The following is a 19,844-nucleotide window of genomic DNA, read 5'->3' as shown; positions in this document are numbered from 1 at the left end:
AGCAATAAGACAAGGAGCAGCGGCCCAAAACTTAAATATGGGAAGCTCCATAGCAACATGTGGAAGAGCTTCCTTAAGGTCAGGATGCAGGAGCACTGGAACAGGCTGCCCAGAGAGGTGGTGGAGTCTCCTTCTCTGGAGGTATTCAAGACCCATCTGGACACTGAGCTGTGTAACCTATTGTCGGGAACTGTGTTAGCAAGGGGTTGGACTCTGTGATCTCTTGAGGTCCTTTCCAACCTGAGATTCTGTGATTCTGAGAGCCCAGCAGCAAGTTGCTTATATGGACATTACAACTGAATAACCCAAACAGTAATGTTTCTCAGAGCCACCCACACCAAAAATCAAGTTGGGTTCCTAAGCATCACCAAAAGCATCACCAAAGGCACCCGAACCTCTGGAGAATATTGCTCTTGACCTTGGTGACATGGGAGTGCTCACCTCCAGGCTAACGATGCGCACAGAGCTGTGGCAGCACACCTGGATCCTGGGGCTGTCATGCACATCCAGTGTGACCACAAAGATGACCCCTCACCTCGGGATTCCACTTCCCATACATGGGTGGGCATGGCACACAGAGTGGACAGCATTTGGTTTGGGAAGAGGGACGTTTCCTACCGTGCATCTAAAGCAAAGTGGCTCTGTCGGAGCTCCTAACCACTAATAAAGCCACAGCAACACCAACGTTAGGAAAAGCTGCTGATCACCCCCTGCAACATGTAATCCAAAAGTCATAATTGAGGGGATGGATTCAAGCACCTGGAAATTATTATCTCTTCATCTAAAGCCTTCAATCTATCTAGCTGATCTACCACAAACCTCACTGCGTGCAACCTACCAGATCATTACTGAAATATACAAAATTCTCCCATTTCTTATGAACATTTAATATTATTTTAGCATTATTTATTACTATTTTTAACATCTCCCCAGAGCCAAAGCTGGATGTGTGCTGTACAAGTAGGACCTGTGAATGGGTCAGGACCCCAACTTCTTCCCTTTGCATGAAATGGAGGAACCTACATATGGCAAGGAGATCCTAAATGCCATCTGCAGCACTGAACCACAGCCAGCTGCCCGCTCACTTGTAACAGTGCTGAAGGGCATTATTGGGATTGTAGCGATTAAACTTCTGGTCAGGAAATGTCAGGTAAATTATTCAAACGTGCAGCCCTGTTTAGTCCTTATTGGGCATATAACGGATGATAGCATCTTTCATTTCATGTCCTCACTCTGTAATTTCATTGGAGAAACAATTAGCCCGTTCTGTATGTACACCGCTGCCGTTCCATCGTTACCCTTGGCCTTTTATATTGGACTGAAGTATTTCTACCAGGAAACGATGTATTCTTGATTTAAAGACATAATAGGATGGAGAAGGTGCCACCACCCTTGGACACGTGTTCCAGCGGTTAATCTCTTTAACAGGATGCCTAATTTACAGCCTGATTCCTGTGCTTTCAGATTGCAGGCACTGGCTCTTATCACGCTCCTCTCAGATAAGCACCCAGCCTACCTGTTCCCTGCATTCCCTGCTCAGCGACACCTCTACATTGTTATCAAGGCCACTCACACTGTTCTTCAAACAAAAATAAAAATAATTAAATTAAACAGAATGAGCTTCTCAAGTCTCTCATGTAGCAAAGCTTTTTTTTTTTTATCATTTCCATGTCCTTTTCCCCAGCTTCAAATATTAATACCTTTTAAGAAGAGAGCCACCAAAACAGCATGTCCTGCTTCAGAAGCTGCCTTGACCCCCGTTAAACCACAGGTAACATTAATTCCTCTATGTCACTCCTGTGGTTTAACAGCCAGGGACCACACGGGCCCTTTAAGCAACATAAAAGAAGATCATTTTTTACAGCATTCCCATCCATTTCACAAGCTGTCCCTTCCACCCACTTCACACTTCTTTGTTTAACCTTACTGACCAGTTCCTTATTACACTTTTACAGAAGGTAGAACTGTCTGTTTCAAACTGGACTTCACATTAGCAGTCCTTATCCTGCCATTTAACTGCTTTACAGATGCAATTAAGTGATGAGTCCATTGCTGCTGTATGATATACGGTAGCTGTATGTTTCTGAGGTTGGGGAATTAAGATTGCTTTGATAACAGTGTTTTGGTAAGAAGCTGCTGGCATGGCAGGTTTACCACATGCTGCTTCCACGCAGCCGGGTATGCGAGGGTCCCATCAAAGCCACTCTTGGACAGATGAGATCCCTGATCCCTCCACCTCTGAACTCAAATCCCAGGATTTCTGCCCCGGGCAGCCTCAGTGCCAGGAGGAGGGCTCAAACACAAAGTTTTCACCAAAATCACAGAACAGCGGGGCTTGGAAGGGACCTCTGGAGATCCCACAGTCCAACCCACCTCCAGGGCAGGCTCCCTGTAGTAGGTTGCACAGGAAAGCATCCAGGTGGGTTCTGAGTATCTCCAGAGGAGACTCCACCACCTCTCTGGGGCAGCTTGTTCCAGTGTTTTGTCATCCTCACAGTAAAGACTTTTCCTGTTCATATGAAACTTCCTGTGCTCTAGTTCATACCCATTGCTCCTTGTCCTGTCACAGGGCAGCACTGAGAAAATCCTGGCCCCATTCATTTGACTCCTGCCCTGTAGATACCCAGAAGACCCCTTCTCAGCCTCCTCTTCTCCAGGTCACTCAGCCTTTCCTCACAGGGGAGATGCTCCAGGCCCTCAACCATCAGTATTGCCCTCCACTGAACTCTCTCCAGCAGTTCCCTGTCTTCTGTGCACGGAGGAGCCCAGCACTGGACACAGCACTCCAGCTGTGGCCTCACCAGTGCAGAGCAGAGGGGGCGGATCACCTCCCTCACCCTGCTGGCTCACCTCTTTGTAACACACCCCCAGGTACCAACAGCCTTCTTGTCCACCAGGGCGCACTGCTGGCTCATGGCCAACCTGCTGCCCACCAGGACCCTCAGGTCCTTCTCTGCAGAGCTCCTCTGCAGCAGCTCAGCCCCTGACTGTATTGATGCACACAGTTATTTCTCCTCAGTTGTAGGATGCCTCTGTTGAAGCTCATAAGGCTCCTTCCCACCCAACTGTTCATCCTGTCCAGCACGTCCATTTGAGCTCCCTCTTTGCAGCACACAAATGAGCAGAGTGCTGTGCTGAAACCTGCATCCAACAAGGAAGGGAATGGCTGGCACATTGTCCTTCCTGCTTCTGCCCTCGGAGCCCCATGGAGGAGCCACTACAGAGAGGGGTAGGGTCTGGCCAGGGCTGAGGCTGCTCATGATTGCATCTCCTGAGGAAATTCCTCTTGGTCTCACAAAGGAGGAACAAGTGTGAGCTGAGCCAATCAGCAGAAAAACAGTAGCAGCCAAATGTACAAGAATCCTCCAAATTCCCTCTCCTAAGAGGTGAGAGTAAGCCAAATTAGCAAGGATTCTACTCTTGTGTCCCAGTTCTGTCCCAAAACAGATTTGTGTGCTTGCAGTCACACTTGCCCTACACCAGGGCTGCCTTGTGTCTGCGAGATAGCTACCAGTTTCCTCTAGGAGACATCCTGACTTTACCACAGTGCAGCACAAGCCCCTGCCTGCCTTCCTATCCCTTATCTTCACTCTTCCAGAAACCAGGCTGGTCACTACGGCATAGTGCGATACACGCAGGCTAATTCCAACCGTAGATTCATTTGTGTATAATCCCTTTCTGTTAGACAGGTGTAAATAAAGGGCCTCATTCACTGCTCTCCTGATCTTGTCAGAACCTCTCATGTGCACAAGCCTGTTTCTCATAATTGTAATGAAAACTAGTGCCACAGCAATTACTCTACATATATTTACTATTCAGGCTGTATTAATGAATATTTTAACTGGAGATTAGGCTGAGGTGTGATTTCCACGTGATAAGGGATAGACTTGCTATGCTCTATTTTATCACTGTAATAGAGGGCTCCATAATACTATGTTTCTTAATTCTTTCACATTATGCTCAACAGCAGTTCCAACTCTCCTGATGACACAGGGTTGCCAAATCTCACTTTGAGAAAGTTGTGGACTTGCTGGAAAGCCTCTAAAAACCAGAGGCCTAGAAATGAGAAGTGAGAATGAGAAGTGTGGGCAGCTCTGCTGCAGGCAGGTGAGGTGCTGCTGGAGGCAGAACCATGCCCACCTTGCTTAGGGCAGTCATGTGGAGACCTTGTGATAGGTGGCTTGGAGATGGCCCTGACAGAGATCTCAAACACAGAATCAGCTTTCCAGCAGCTGATCACAGAACATAGATAGTGGAGTATGAACAAGGAGTAGACCTCAGCAAGAAAGGCTTGATTGTTCTCACCTGTGCCCAGAGGGAACCAAGAGCATCGCAGAAGGACCCAGAGCAAGCAGCCCTCACCAGAGGTTCCCCCACTAACAGAGAGAGTGGGAAGCCCAGGGCTGGGGAGTGGAATGGCAGATACAGCAAGCAGCTCCCAGATACTGCAGGGAAGGTGTACATGCAGAGGGAGATGGGTTTGTGTGGGACACAGCTCAGGACCAGGAGCATCCCTTAGGTAGCCATTCAAAGGAGCAGCACAGCAGCACCACAGTAAGGTGGGATGTTTGATGGGATGAGGTATCTCCATGTGAACACAGCAGCTTTGCAGGCAAGGGGTTTTTACCACAGTCACAGCCTGAAGAGCTGAATTCCTGTAAGAGACACACTGTCAGAAACAGACAGCTCCACCTCTGGACCATGACTGAGCAGCACCAGCCAGGAGACAGCAACATGCATGGGTGCCCAACCTTCGTGCTTGCCTGGGCTGCACTGAGTGAAGAGGAAAGTCTTTTTTTTATTAAAATGCACAAAAAGGAGAACAACAAAACCATGAAAGTAGTGGGATGTTTAACCTTGTTTGTGAAACTAACAGATCGTTCTGGTTCAATGGCAGTGCTTGCAATTCTTACTGAGGTCTCAAGGATCTCATCAGAGATTTTTGATGAATTTTTACTCTTTCTGCATGTCATCCTCAAAAAACAGTTGTTCACAAATGTACATACTGCCAAAAGCAATGACATGAATAAGGCGTGATTGTGAAGTGAGGGATATTTCTCTCTGCTAAGATAGGGATTATGAAAGTCCAGTGGAGAGAGACATGATCAGATTTTTGACTTTATTATCTGGGGGCAACTCTATATGTGCCATTTGAAAACTCGCAGCTTTTTATGTTGACTGAAACCAGAGTTGCAAATATATGAAAAAAAATAATTATATTTGGTAATCTTGACACCTGCTTTGAAATTTATTGACCACAACAGAAAGCACAGCTGCCTGTTTATCGCTGTTCCTGGGCTGCAGGTTGGACATGCCTGACAGCATGCACCTCAGCAGCACTTAGTGACTGTGCCATTCCTCTGAGGCTCTTGTAGAACACTGTTGGAAAGTTCCATGTCCCAGCAAGAAAATCAGGGGTGTGTCCCAGGCACTACGTCAAGCAGATTCAGCTAAAGGTGCAGTAATGGCAATATTCACCTTGCTCTCTTCTTCAGTTTTGCAGTACATAACCTGCGTGAAGCTTCAAGACACATTTACTGGAACCCTTCTAGGTCTTAAAAGAGTGCAAAAAAAAGTTACAGGGGGAAACTCATATATACTTCTGAAGGCCACCAATTCTCCTATGACCAGGCTGAAGAGCTCATGAAATTGAGCTGTTTTGGAAAGATGTGAAGAACCAAGCAGCATACTGATGGATTAGCTGCAGGGCTGCACAGCGCAGGTACAGCCCACAGGCTATGCTCCCAGCAAGGTGCTTTCTGTTGTGTTTTGCCCATTCAATTTTAGAACAAACAACTGAGCTTCAGAAAGAAGCGTTCCCTTCTCCAAAGCAAAACCAAAGGAAATTTGCTAGCCACAGGTGTAACATGTAAGGACCTAGAGCTAAAAGGCATTGAAAATCAATCATGGAAGTGTGAGACCTACTAAGTAACACCAATGACCAAGTGATGAGGATACCAGGGTGGGGGACTAAAAAGGATTTACTCTCAGTATTAGCACTGTTGGGTGCAGAATGCATTCTGTATTTGAGGAGTGACTACAGTGCAGCACCATCATTGCCAGAAAAGATGCAAGACAGCATAGCCCTAACACCCTGAGCAGGAGACACTTGTGTTGTCCATGGATGAGGCACAGTGTGCAGCAGACTGTTGAGAAAGAACTGCAGAACACAGTCTATTTTCTGTGCCCTGCTCTTGTCCTTTATTTCACCCTCCCTTGAGGAAAAACGAGGACATTAACACACGTGACAGAAGAACACATTTTGTCCCACCTTTGTCAAAAGACTGTTTGGGAGAGAGAAGGGAAGGCAAAAGACAGCAAAATGGGAGCGAGTGAGGTGATGCTTCCATTGGAAGGAACAACCTGAATCCGGAACGACAAATCAGGAATATTCCCATTAACTTCAAAGAGATGCTCTAACACATGGGTGTCCAACTTTTTAGTTTGCTTGAGCTGCATTGAGTGAGGAGGAACTGCCATGGGCCGTGTATACAGAAGTTACTCTGAATGTAATGACTTCTGTTTATTTCCATGGAAAGTACAACGAACACAGAGAGCACAATAACGCTATTTGAAAGAGCAAAATCTCAGCTACAAAACACTGTCATCACCATTAGCTATGTGTTTTTGTCAGTGATGAACGAGTTGCCACTGCTGGAATGCACCATGCACCCCACACTGCGCTCACCTCCACTGTTTGGTCTCCACCAACACTCAGCAAGTGTCAATGAATGTCAAAGGGTGCCATCTTTTCTTCTGAGTGGAGGAATTCAGTGATCTTCCTTTGCTTCATGCACACTTCCACGTCAGATACCGTTCTGTCAGACTGCCCCTCTGCTGCTGTCTGTCACACAGCAACAACGTGTCACAGAATATAGGTGGGAAGGTTCAGCCTCTACTGCCATCCCACCAACACCCACCTCTGATGTCATGGGCCAGTGTAATAAAACAGGAGGCATTTCTTTTGGAGCAGCCCTTGTAAAATATACAATATTGTCAATATGTAAGTAAAATTTCCATCTCATCAGAGATTTTTGATGAAGTTTTACTCTTTCTGCACGTCATCCTCAAAAAACAGTTGTTCGCAAATGTACGTACTGCCAAAAGCCACGACATGAATAAGGCGTGATTGTGAAGTGAGGGACATTTCTCTCTGCTAAGAAAGGGATTATGGAAGTCCAGTAGAGAGAGACAGATTTTTGAGGTGCTTGCCATTTGAAAACGTGCAGCTCTTGCATTCATACCAACTGAAAATGGTGTCGCAAACATAATCGGCTATCTTTCTGGCGATCTGGAATCTTTTTCTCAAAGCCCTCGGTCACAGGGGAAAGCAGGGCTGTACACCCTCCGCTGCTGAGTGCCCCGTGCCCAGCCCGTGTGCCAGGACACGTCTCCTTGCCATCCCCGTGAGAAGGGCGAGTGGAATTCTCCGTGCCACCACGCAGCGGCACTCTCCCCATGCGTTTCCCAGAGGTACAGCCGCATTTTTTCCCCCGTTAGGAACAGATGCGGGGAGCACAGGCACCGCAGAGCGGACACGGGCTGTGGAAATCTGTGGTAACAAACGCACGCAACGTGGAAACAGCAGAGACGGACAAACGCCTGCACAAACAGCACAAGCATTTAGGTGGTTGCGAGCTGTTAGAAATCATACACTAGGGAAATTGGATTTAAAAATTGCTGCTAAATCCGTCCTTACGATTTGATTTTATTTTATTGTCCCCTCCCACCTTCTTCTCTACACACTGTTCCCTTGCTTTTCAGTCATCTGGCTTTGCCTTTTTGAGATTTCAGGCAAGGGAGAGTGATGGACAAGCAGGGATCACTGGAAAAGTGTCCTTCACAAAGGCTTTCCTGATAAGCATTGTTTTCTTCTTCTTAATTGCTGAAAGTCCAGGGACAAACACAGGCTTTGATCTTGATGACCTAAACGCTGCACGCTCATTGCACAGAGAGCAGCTGTCAGAGCCAATATTTGTGATGATGCATGTGAATGAGAGATGAGCCCAACGTGATGCAAAAAATCTTGCTCCACCTGCCTGCTTGATCTCTGGATGGGACCGTGTGCTTTCAGCAGGTGGGAGCCTGCCAGCTCATGATGAAAGTTGCCCACCCCAATCCGTTCCCCAGCTCCTTAAGCCCTAGATTGTTTTCAGGGGGTTGGCAGATAGAAATTAGTTTGCATTTATCCTCCATTAAGACAGACAACAACTCCATACCTGCAGCCAGTGCTCTGAGCCCCAAGCCCTGGTGCTTCCCATTTCCACCTTCTCACTCTCCCATTAACCCACCTCTGATGAAGGGTTTTATGCTGTGATGAGGGATGACAAAGGTGAGTCTGCAGGTGATGGTGAGATGTGGCAGCAAAATATGCAGTACCTGTAAGGTCCTAAAGGGCCTCCAGGAAGGGTCCTATCAGTTTCCAACTATTTCTGATCAGTCTCCACCTCTGCAGCTGCTAGTTCAGATGAGCTAGGCTAGCTGCCAGCCACCCAAGCAGAAGAATCCCAGATGCCTACAGAGATCAGAAAGATTATCATGCACGTACAGTATAAATGTCAGTGACAGCGATTCATCTGGGTGAAGAAGCTCTCTCCACAGCCAAACCTCTGTTTGGAGACTGAGCCAGAACAGTGACTCCAACAATTACCACAGAGGACTTTACCCAGGGGGATTTGCCTACCCTTTTCAGGTAAGAAACTTGGGTAGGAGGGCAACATTCCTTAGGAGAGGCAATTCTATCACATCTGAGAAGAATCACCCTAGAACATAAGAGAAGTACGTTCTTGTTAGTTCAGGCTGAGGTTTTCTTGGGAAAATCCTTGATTTGCAGTGGGAGAAATTGTGGACAGACAGCTCCTACCCACACTCTCCCATCCTTACTATAATCCTTCTCATTCCTGTCTCTTCCAAGCTGAAGGTGACTTCTCATTTAATTCCGTTCAGAAACCACTCTAGGAACTCAATGCCCATCCCTTTATGTGCACAGCAAGGACGTTTTCTCTGCATGCCTCACTTCAGTTATTTACATGAAATTCCATCTGCCATTTTACTGCCCATTCATTCCGTCTCAAAGCTTTCCAACAGTAGTTCACTGCTGACCATCGCCTTTGCAGTCCTGAATAGCTTAATTTTATCAGCAAAGTCTGAAGCCTACTGCTCATTGCTGAATATGTTCTGCAGTACAAGCTCCAGCACAGACCTGTGTAACTGCCCTAGCAATACTTCTACTCAGATAACATTTCTCCCATTTTCTCCTACTCTCTGTTTCAAGTCTCTTTGCCAGTCATTTCTACAGCTTAGAACCTTCTCTCCTAGGCATTGCTTGCTCAGCTTCCCAGTTTTGTTTACCAGAAGTTGTGCAGAAATCCAGTATCACCCATATCTACATATTCAAAAATCAGAGGTTTGCAAGCCAAACCTCTTGTCTCTGCAGAAATTATGCTGATTATTCCCACATTGATTGTATTCATCCCTTTGTTGACTGTTTTTTTCCCTATACATCTTTTACTAGTTTATATACTACATATGCCAAGCTCACAAGCGTTCAGTTTCTGAGGTCGTCCCCCAAACCATTTTTTAAAGATTGATGTTACACTTACCCACCCTCCATGCTTCGGGTGCCCAAAAATTTTAAAGAGAAATGTTACACACTGCCTTTGGCAATTCAGCTATTTCATCCTTGAGTTCCTCGGACCTCAGGTGAAACCTTCCAGTCCTGGCAATTCATTAGCATTCAAGGCTGCTCAAATGTTCAAATCTGGATCCAAATCACAAATCTGTTTTGCCAAGATTTTATGTTCTGTGACAGAGGAGGGGAGCAAGAAGAAGCTATCAACATGCTCACAAAGCAGCCAGGTGAAAGAGACTGGAATGAGAGGAGGGCTATGAGAGCTAGGTATAGAGCCACATAGACATCTTCTCTCTCATGTACCCTGTGTGTGGGAGTGGGTCTCCCCACAAACATACTGCACTGAAGAAGAAGTAGCGAAGCTCAACGGCATTTCCCCAGTACTAATCTGCACCAAAGACATCTTGCAGTAGTAGCTGCTACATGCTCATGAACCATGAAAGGGATGTTTTCAACTGTTTCTGTAGTGCACTGATTTGACCAAGCAAAGCATTCTGCTAATTGGATGGTTATCTTGGAACAGATGCACGTCTTTCAGGTTAACCTGTCTCACCTGATCACATCACCTGTCCCACTAAAGAGCAGGGCACACTTGGTCTTCACCACCACCAAAATGGGCTGCTAAGATGAATGGACAGATGATCACATTCAAAGACAGAGAGAAAAGGAAGGTAACAGCAGTGATATTTATGCAGCCTTCACACTGTGAAAAGCTGAAAGAAGAGTTGTCATTTCACTGCAGAAATGTGTATCCAAGACCTTGTCCACTTACCAGGAAGGCTGGGACAGGAGTTACACTGTCTGAGCTCTGCTAGCCTTCCTCATCCCTCTGTGACCCCCAGCCCTTGCTCCTAGCAGCACAGCTAGCCCCACAGTCAGTGGTGCAGAACGGTCACTTTTGTGCAGACATTTCATAAACAGGAAAGAAAAAGGTAAAACAGAAGTCTCCCTTGTGCTGCACTCCACTCCTGCTAGTACATCAAGGGCAAAAGAGCGTGCAGCCCAGGCCTCCTGTCTGCTGGGAACACAGTGCTGAGAGAGGCCCAAGTCCTCGTTTGACAGCCCAAGGGCTCCAGGATGAGTCTCCAGGTTACAAGGGAAGGGTACACGCCAACTGCTGGGCTCCTGCAGCTGGAAGCACTGCATACAACCTCACATCTCAGAACCCAGGCTGCATTTTGCTTGTACTCAGTGTCCCAGCCCTGTCCCCCTTCCTGGTATTTCAGGGATTCTCTGCAAACCTTCCCTTACCTTTTTCACACCAGGGGCTCTGGGAATTCTTCACACTCCCAAAGGAATGCCCCAGTTTTCTCTTGACACACACACTTCATTATAACCCCTTATTCCACTTTGTTCTGTGTTTTCCCACCTGGACTTTCAAGCTCCCCCTTAGCACAGACCTCACATGCCCCAGATTTCACTTTTTTCTTCTCAGTGCCAGCTGCCTACTATGCTGAGCAGGCTGGACCTCTTTTCCCTCTTCAACCAAGCCAGTCATTTTCTGCCCAGAAATCAGTCCTGGATGTTGTAGATAATCGGACGCAGCATCCAGTGGCAGCTTGTCACAGGCAGATAATGCAGAGGCAGGTGTTTCCTTACTCTTTCACCTTGTTAATTTAATAGCCAGATCGAATATGGTTAACAGTATTACAAGAATGAAAATATAGTATCAGCAACCAGGTACTGGGCTGGTGGGGGATTGCCATGGCTGGGGGAGAGACAGAGGCTTTGCATTTCGTTACCTGGGCTCCATTTCAATCAAGGTAGAATTCAGAATTCATACGTATCAATAGATGAAAAAGGAAGGAGACAAAAAGAATGATCCTGAAAAAAGAAAATTGAAAGAAAAAAAAAAAGAAAAAAAAAGAAAAGAAAATAGAAAAGAAGAAGAAATCTGTCTTAAAACATTTATTTTAAAATATAACCTCAGCCAAAGCAGGGAATGAAGTCTTTCATCTGTCATCCAGGCCTGGACCATGCTGTCCCACAAAGAATGCAGATGTTGAGGCATGAAGCACAAGGATACATGTAAGCTCTAAGTGCTCTCAGTTGCCACACGTTGCTGAAATTACGCCATTCTGGTGTTGGACAGTCCCCTGCTAGCACCAAGACAGTGAAAGAAACCTGCTCTGCAGGCTGCTTGAAAGTTAAGGAAAGGTGGTAAGCATATCCCTCAAAGCAATCTGTTTTCCTGATAATTATCTGCTGCTCCCAGAGAGTTACCTCTGGGTTTATCAGAAAGATAGCAGCATCTGGCTCTTTGGAACGGAGTTCATCCCTTACTCCTGCAGCCTTCCCTTGGCTAATCACTGCTGCTTGAAAGCCTGATGCCCGGTGTTCTGCAGGCTGCCAGGAGCTGGGAACAGCTCACTTAACCCTGTAATCCAGCAAGGTGATCCAAGCAGGAAGGGGCAGAGCAGACCCGACAGGCAGCAGGCATGCATGCTGTGCAGAAGCTCCAAAATCTCCAACTCTTTTCTAAAGGAAACCACACTGAGGTCTGGCCTGGGGTTCATTTGCAATGGAACAACTGGCTTTTCTTCTCCAGCCCTTTCACTCCTATAGGACTATGGTGACATCAATCCTCCCCAATGCTTCTCATCCCAGGCCCAGGTTTGCTCCCTTTGGCAGGACACGAGGTGTTCCTGCCATCCCCATGGCAGCACTGAGGCACACTGCTCGCTGCGGCTCCCCGTTACTGCTCAGAATTTTCCATTGCCCTCTGCAGCCCTCATGGTTATTATGCTCTCATCGCCTGGGCAAGTGAACTCAATCTTCGCTTTTCTGATTTTCCATTGTCTGTTTATTAGATGGGCCCTTTGTGAACTCAGCAGTTCACACTCTCCTGTGGTGCCAAGTGTAAAATTAATATTGACTAAAAAATCTGGGCACCTCTTTCTGGCCAGAAAGGAGACATTTCAAATTAATGGGAATGTTACAGTGTTTCACACCCACTGTCATCTTTCTGAAACCACAGGGCTCATTTCTAATTGCAGGCATTAACTCTTAATGGGTCTTGTCTGCTCTGGGCAGGCGGGTGCTGCTCCATCAGCCCTGTGCCCACGTGTGGCCTTGGCTAGCACAAGGGGGTAACAGTCTGATTGGGCAAGGGCTGAGGAAACAAACCTTTGTGCTAAATATCAACAAATATTCCCAGAATGAGCTTCTTCTAGCTCAGGAATTAGAGAGGAGCCATCTGTCTGTAGAGCATCCTCTTGATGAGGACATCCATACCACGAAGACTGTTTATTGTGTCTCTTTCCAGACGCTGCCCCACTTCCCCAGACAAGTGTCGGTATCTCCTACCTGGCATCACTGCCCCAGCACTGCAGGGAGCTGGCCCAGAGCACAGCACAGGGCCAAGGCCCTGCTGAGCCCAACTCCCCTGAGTGGGCCACAACCTTGTCACACCAATCCCAGCGTGAGCTAACCCCAGAGGCAGGGATGCCTCTCTCTTTCATTCAGGCTGCCCTGAGGTTAGAGAGGTGTTGGAAGTCAGCTTTGCATTTCCACAGGCTCAGTAATAGATTGGGGTTTTCACTGATGGATCCAAATCCCCCCAAGGAGCTCTCAAGGAACACAGTCCAGGGAGGAAAAGAGGATTAGTGAGATGCTGAACATGCAGCTATGATCTCAGGCAAAACAAATCTTGTTCTTGCATTCATTGCACACCCTAACCCTTCACAGGCAGCCTCTCAAAACACACAACATAAAGCAATTACGCTGCCACAACACCGGTACCACTGGTACCTTTATGCACTTGCACAGAAAGTGTACAAGGGGAGTACTCAGACCTTGTTATCACTTCAGACAGCAAAAGCAGCATGAAACATTTGAGGAACACTGAGCTAACGTAACCATTTTCTTCCTGTTGTTTTCCCCCCTTTCATACATTTTGCCAGCTCAGACCATCCTGCAACAGAAGTCTCTGGTATTACTGCTTTTACTTTCAAGAGGAAGATAACACTGAATAAACGTTTGTACTCCAACAAAACTGCACTGAGCAAGCGATGTTGCCAGAGGTGCAAGGCTCTCCTGCTCACACGAAGCACATTAAGGACTTCAAGTCACATTGTAAGCAGAGGCGTGGTGCAGCATGAGTGCTCCTATGAGAGGACTGAAGCTTGTCACATCACTTGCCAGTGGGTGACCAAGAACAGAGCTCCCACCTCCAGCCATGACAGAGAAAACAGAGCCTCTTTCAAAAAAATAAAATTAAAAGAGACACACAGTCTCTAATGCTTCACCTGTGGATACTTAAAATAATTGGATCTGGACGGATTAAAGGCAAACAGCAGTTGCTCAGATGAATATAGGGTACTAGATGGATATACAGAAACTGCCAAAAGTACTTGATTTTCAGATTATACCAGCCATAAAAAATATGGGTCTCAGACTGCTGTCAGGAGACGATGGTGAATGCTTTTCAAAGGTCGTGTCAGACTACAGCAACTCAACACAGGCACCTGAGAAGCAGGACAGTGTGCACTGACGCCCTGCTCCATCCCAAGCACCACCAGGAGCGTTTGCAGCCATACGCACCTGCATCGCATCCTGCCCACCCTTTCCTGGAAAAGTGGGAAATTTCAAAATGCACGACTGGCTCAGCTTCTCTCACATCGCAGACAACAGCAAAGACAAAGTTATAGCTTCTGAAATAGTCATCCTATGGCTCACAGGAGGATACACAATAGCAAAGACGCACAGAGATAAAAGGCTTCGTACAGTGTGAAGAACTCCACTTTGCTCAACGAAAAATTAAGTGTCCTTTGAGAAAAGTAGATTTTTCATCTTGAAAGATCTTAGAAATGGAAAAACAAGCACTCCAAGCTCTCCGTTCCCTTTATGATAAATCAGCCTGGGGGGCAGACTCCTTCTCCTGTGTAGTCCCTTGACAACCCAGCAAATCCTATGTACGAGATGCTGGAAGGACAGGTGCGGAGCAGCTGGCAGCAGTCACCCAGACAGCAGAGCCCCCAGCTCTGGGGGAGTCAGTCATGCTGCACACCCGACGAGGACCCTCCTCTGGCCCCTCATCTCTCTGCCTCAAGATCCAAGGAAACTGAAGCTTTAAGCAGACAGATCTGGCTCTCCCACTACAAAAACAAACATCAATCTCAGCATGAAACGTGTGAACAGTCCCCAGGAAGATGAAGCTAAGCCCGTGAGTGGGTGATGGCACAAACGCATTGATTTATTGAAACATGGCTTACAGTACACTGCTTTTCCCCCTTTGGATGAAGACCAAAAAAGGAGGGAGGTCTCTATCTGTGCTTGGTATGACCACTATTTAACAGTTGTTTCATTTGTTGGCACACGGCACAGACTTCTATGCTATCGTGTAAGATGTGAAAGGCACATTTTATTCAGCAGTTGTTTATGACTGAAGAAGGTAAACTTCTTCAATAACCATTCAGTAATGATTAAGACATTAGATTTTAAAGCTCTAGATTGCAATAACCTTTAAAAATAAATTGTTTTCCTTTGCATTGCTGCAGGGCAGAGTAAAGGTGGTTAAAGGCACCTTTAGTGCACTTCCACTCCTAGCACGTTTCTAAATCATGCACTGACTACATTACTGAAGCTTCTAGAGCTCCAGTTGGAGGGATGCACTTTGAGCTGTAAAACAAACAAACAAGAAAACAGAAGCGTTTCCTGAAATGAAATGCCAAACAAACCCGGCAAAGACAAAGGGGTTCACCCAGTACAGCTTCATATACTGCTTTGGTGTGGAAAGCTGTGCCAGAGCATCCCACATCTGAGTGGTCCAGGCTCAAAACTACTTCACTGTGACAGTCCTGCTGCCATACCTAACGCAGATGGGTCCTTGCTAGCTCAGGCAGCTCTGCACTGTGCAGCATGGACTCCCCTCAGTACACACCCTCACACCTTTTCCCTCGGGATGACCTACTGGCCAAAATGCAGCCCAAATGCAGGCAGTGCAGGCAGGGATGAGAGGGGACAGGCAGAGGGCTGCTCTGACTATCAGAGCTCTCAGCACAGCAGGTTTGGGGCAGACCTGCCAAGCACAGTCCTCAGTGACTCCTTACAAAGTTCTGCTGTGTTCGTTCAGAAGTTAATCCGGATTGCAGTGCCTGGAGGTGGGCGATGGGATTTCCTCTTCCTCAGATGGGAGCAGCTGCTTCAAGCACAGGGTCACTGTACCAGGAAGCCTGTTCCTCACCATGGCTTTAATAAGATGTGTGAGGGTGCAGCACTCACTCTCAATTTGTGGGAAGTGGTTTGAAAGCTGTTCGCTGCCTCGTGGGCTCACGTGCGATGTGGATGGATTTACAACCTCGGTTAACTTGCGCTGGCTTTCCAATTTGCATCTATTTCCTGAGAGAATCAAGCCTAAGGACAGTGGATGCTAATGTAGGAGCCTGTATTTGGATTGGCGAAGCAGATAATCCAAGATTAATTTCATCTGACAAAAGACATTTATTATTACAGTGTCAAATTTCAGTGTGCAGCTAGTAGCCCTCAGCAAGACTGGAGATGCAGCTCAACACCTGTGCTCCTGTGCATAGGTGCTATTTAATAGCACCTTGAGAGATCAAAGTGACTCTGGCTGAGGCAGAAGTCTCCTTGAGAGAGTAGCCAGGGGGATCCTATCTTATTGTGTGTCTTTGGGCTGGCTGGAGCAATGAGCTTGCATGTGATATCACAGCAACTATCAAATTATGACTGTGCTGGCCACTGATAGCTTCACAATAGCCACAGAGGAGGAATACGCACCTCTAATCTGAGTTCCTGCACAGAGCTTCACACATGGGCCTGCAAGGGAGACTCAGTGCCCTGCATACACTCCCTTACCACACCGGGAAGCCAGGGTTAGAGACCCACCTCTACTGCCCTTGTAACCTACATGCCATCCACAACAACACCGGAGGGGTGCAGCAGTCCTTAAGAAGGCTATGGAGCAGATCCAGTTCTTCACATAAGCACAGGGGTCTACTCAACAACAGGCCACCTCAAATTATGCAGGTCCACTGCCTGTAACCATGAATGTCAGCACCTGTCTCATCTCCCATTACAACTTCTGCTTGAGAAGAGATGTTACTCTGACTTGAGCCATTGCGGCAACATTAGCTGCTCCTCCTGCACCCAGATGTGATTGCCAGCACGATCTCTACCTTATTGAACACACTGTCTTTTATTCAGACATGGCACATCCATGTGCTCGTGTAAAGCCTGCAGCAGTGCTGCCACAGCCCTCAGTCCTGTCCCCGTATGAGAACAATGGTGACCCCAAAAGTTCCACATACATGGCACATCTCTCTGTCAGTGCTTTCACAGCTGCAGAAAGAGAGGAGATAAACTAGTTTCTACACTTCCCATAATTTATAATGCATCATTCCAGCTCAGTTTTTAACCCAAAAATATGGCTGCAGAGTAAGCGTGCAAAATGAAAAGTAACAGACCGATTCCAACTGAACGAAGCACACACACAAGTTGCTTTGCTCAAGAGGTTGGCTCTTCCACCAGCAGCTGTTGTAGTGAGACAGCGAGGCTCTCAAGAGGAGCACTGGGTAGCATTCAGGCTACACACTCACCACAGCCCATTAGATCTCATTTACTGAAAACTGTTAGGACTTCACTGATCCACAGAGCCACCCCCGTCTGCATGAGCTGAGCCTCTGGCTGTATGTTTTTCTACCGTTTAAGCCACATCCCAGTGTACTGCCACAGCCCTTCAGTTCTCTTCAGTCACCCAAGTCCTGGCTCCCTTGAGCTTGGTTCTCCCCAGCTCCTACCTGCGCTGGTGACAGTGACCACCTAAAAAGGTTTGTGCAGCTGCATACACTGCACTCTTCATTTCTCCCTTGCTCAGCACCAGCACATACACACACAGAGGCAAAACCGAACAGCTGGTTGCTACAACAACACATTATGAAACTTATTAATCATTTCTCCTAATTATTAAACAACTTCTTAATCCTTCGTATACCTGCCAGGATGACTTGGTAACAGCTGCCAACATTGCCATGGGCAAGGTAACAAGACAAGTGCTGCATTTCTTGGCTCTGTCCTGCACAGATGAGGTCACTGCGAGCTCAGCTTCTGACTTCAGTGAAATCAGACAGAAGCTTGGCATGATGAAGGCCTAAGAGTTTTCTGAACCATTCTGATGAACCCTTGCGCTCCTGAAAGCTTGCAGTCCTAGGTGCTGTACCAACAGACATTGCTTTATTCAGTATTTCGTTGGACCTTCAGTTTGAGAAGAGGAATGGCAAAGGGAGGCACTTTCCCAGCTCAGCGTCCCTGCAGGCAGCAAGGCACCCAGGGCTCACACAGCCCTGCAGAAAACTTCTGGTCACTGACACAGCACCAACTGCTTACCTGGCTGCCTGGCTCGTCCCACACAGTGGGCTGTGAGGAAGGTTTATCTCTGGAATCCAGGCAATGCAGTGCAAGTACAAGGAGAGGAAGACTTCTGGGAGTGCACTTCTGTGAGCGAGCAGTTTTAAAAGTCACCTTCACCAAGCAGAAAGCATCGGAGCAGCTCTCTTAATTAGGATAAGTTCCATGCACCATTGTGGCTTCCCTGCTATATGCACAGCGGGGGCAAGCCATTACCCAGAGGAGAACTCAGAACGAGACAGGCAAAAACAATCTAGTTATCGGATGAAGTCCTGGCCCCAAGGAACTCATGAGATCTAATCCATGGAACCAGAAAGCTTTGCAACCTCCTGGCATCACTCTTGGAAGAGACCTCGAGCACACGCACCTCTCCTTCCTAAAGGAGGCCCAGAGGGAACACCAGTACAGACCAGCAGGAGCCCCCAGTCTAGGTGATTAATGAAAAAGAATTAATGACATTTAGCAGACTCTTAGGGGCCATTGACCTTCATGCTTATAACCTCAAATATTTCAACCTTCAGAAGAATGCAAAACCTTCATAATGCAACACTGTACAGAGGGGAAATAAAGGAATGGGACCTTCCCGACCCCTGCTATGCAAACAGCTTACATACTGGAGCACAGAATTTATTCATATCCATCTCAGCATGAATAAATGCCAGACCTGAAGCAATCTGTCTTCAGACTGTGGCAGAACGAGCTGGCTCATTGACCTGTTGGGGTAGCAATTGCCCCTAATGGTTACAGCAAAAAATAAAAGAAATAAATTCCATCTGATCCATGCCCTGAGGATGGTTTGAATTCCCCATGCTTGCCCTGAGAGATGACATAGGGATTATCAGGCTGATGCCATCCGTGTTGGGGTCCTAACTCCTCGTATATGCCCCATGGTGCATAATCATGTCATGAGACAGGACACTGTCTTCCTGCTGTCGAACTGCATCAGTTTCCTTGGGATCAACATCTCATGGTGACATATCACCACCACATAAAGATGCAACACTACCAACATTGTAATGAGCCATAAATCTTAAAATAAATCTTGAGCCTTTGAATTGTGCTGGAAGCTACAAAGACCAATGGGGGAAAAAAATAAACTCTTCCACAGTGAGGAGAAGGTGACAGCTCAGAAAACAAGTGCTGGGGAAAGGCTTTTTAAAATGACCCACAAAAGAAAAAATCACCAGGGTCTGATAGAGATCCTCATCTTTCCTGCATTTAGCTTATGTGTCACATTAGCTCAGCTCCCTGTCAAAACAAGTTCTGTTTTGCTGCTGTCAGCACAGTGGGCTTAACGTAGCTTAAGAAAAACATCTCACAGTATTCTTTATACTTCATATATCATCTCCAACAAGCCAGATAGCAGAAAACAAGCTGCTACTGTGCAGCTGATTATTGGTGATCATGTATGCAGGCAGGCTGAGTGATGGAAGAATACTAGTAAGTTGTGCTAAGATCTGCTTTTAGCAGTAGACAGGCAGTGAGTAACAACACGGGGGGAGCCTCAGGCCCAGAGAAAAAATCCAGACTTCCTATTAGCTACAGAAACACAATTCCTTGTTTTCAGCATTAACAACCACACTGGAAGAAGGTCTGAGAAGTCCCTTTTACAAGGCATCTGTTGTTAAAGAGCAACGGAGTTGTCATCTACATCAGGCATTTTTAAACATGAAGAGAATTTAAGGGAAGAGTTGAGATGGAATTGATGTGAGAAGGAGTACTGTCATTATAAATGTTAAAGCAAAAACGTCATTCTTCTTAATTGTCTTATTTTGGCCAACTCCATTCCTATGGATGCTATCTGTCTCTGCACACACACTAATTTAATACAGCTGCTGGCTTCAGTCAC

This window comes from Cyrtonyx montezumae, unplaced genomic scaffold (genome assembly GCF_038088225.1).
Source record: "Cyrtonyx montezumae isolate F1298 unplaced genomic scaffold, pur_monq_1.0 scaffold_6, whole genome shotgun sequence".
NCBI lineage: Eukaryota > Metazoa > Chordata > Aves > Galliformes > Odontophoridae > Cyrtonyx > Cyrtonyx montezumae.
The sequence above is the reverse complement of the archived record's forward strand: the minus strand, read 5'-3'. Positions refer to the sequence as shown.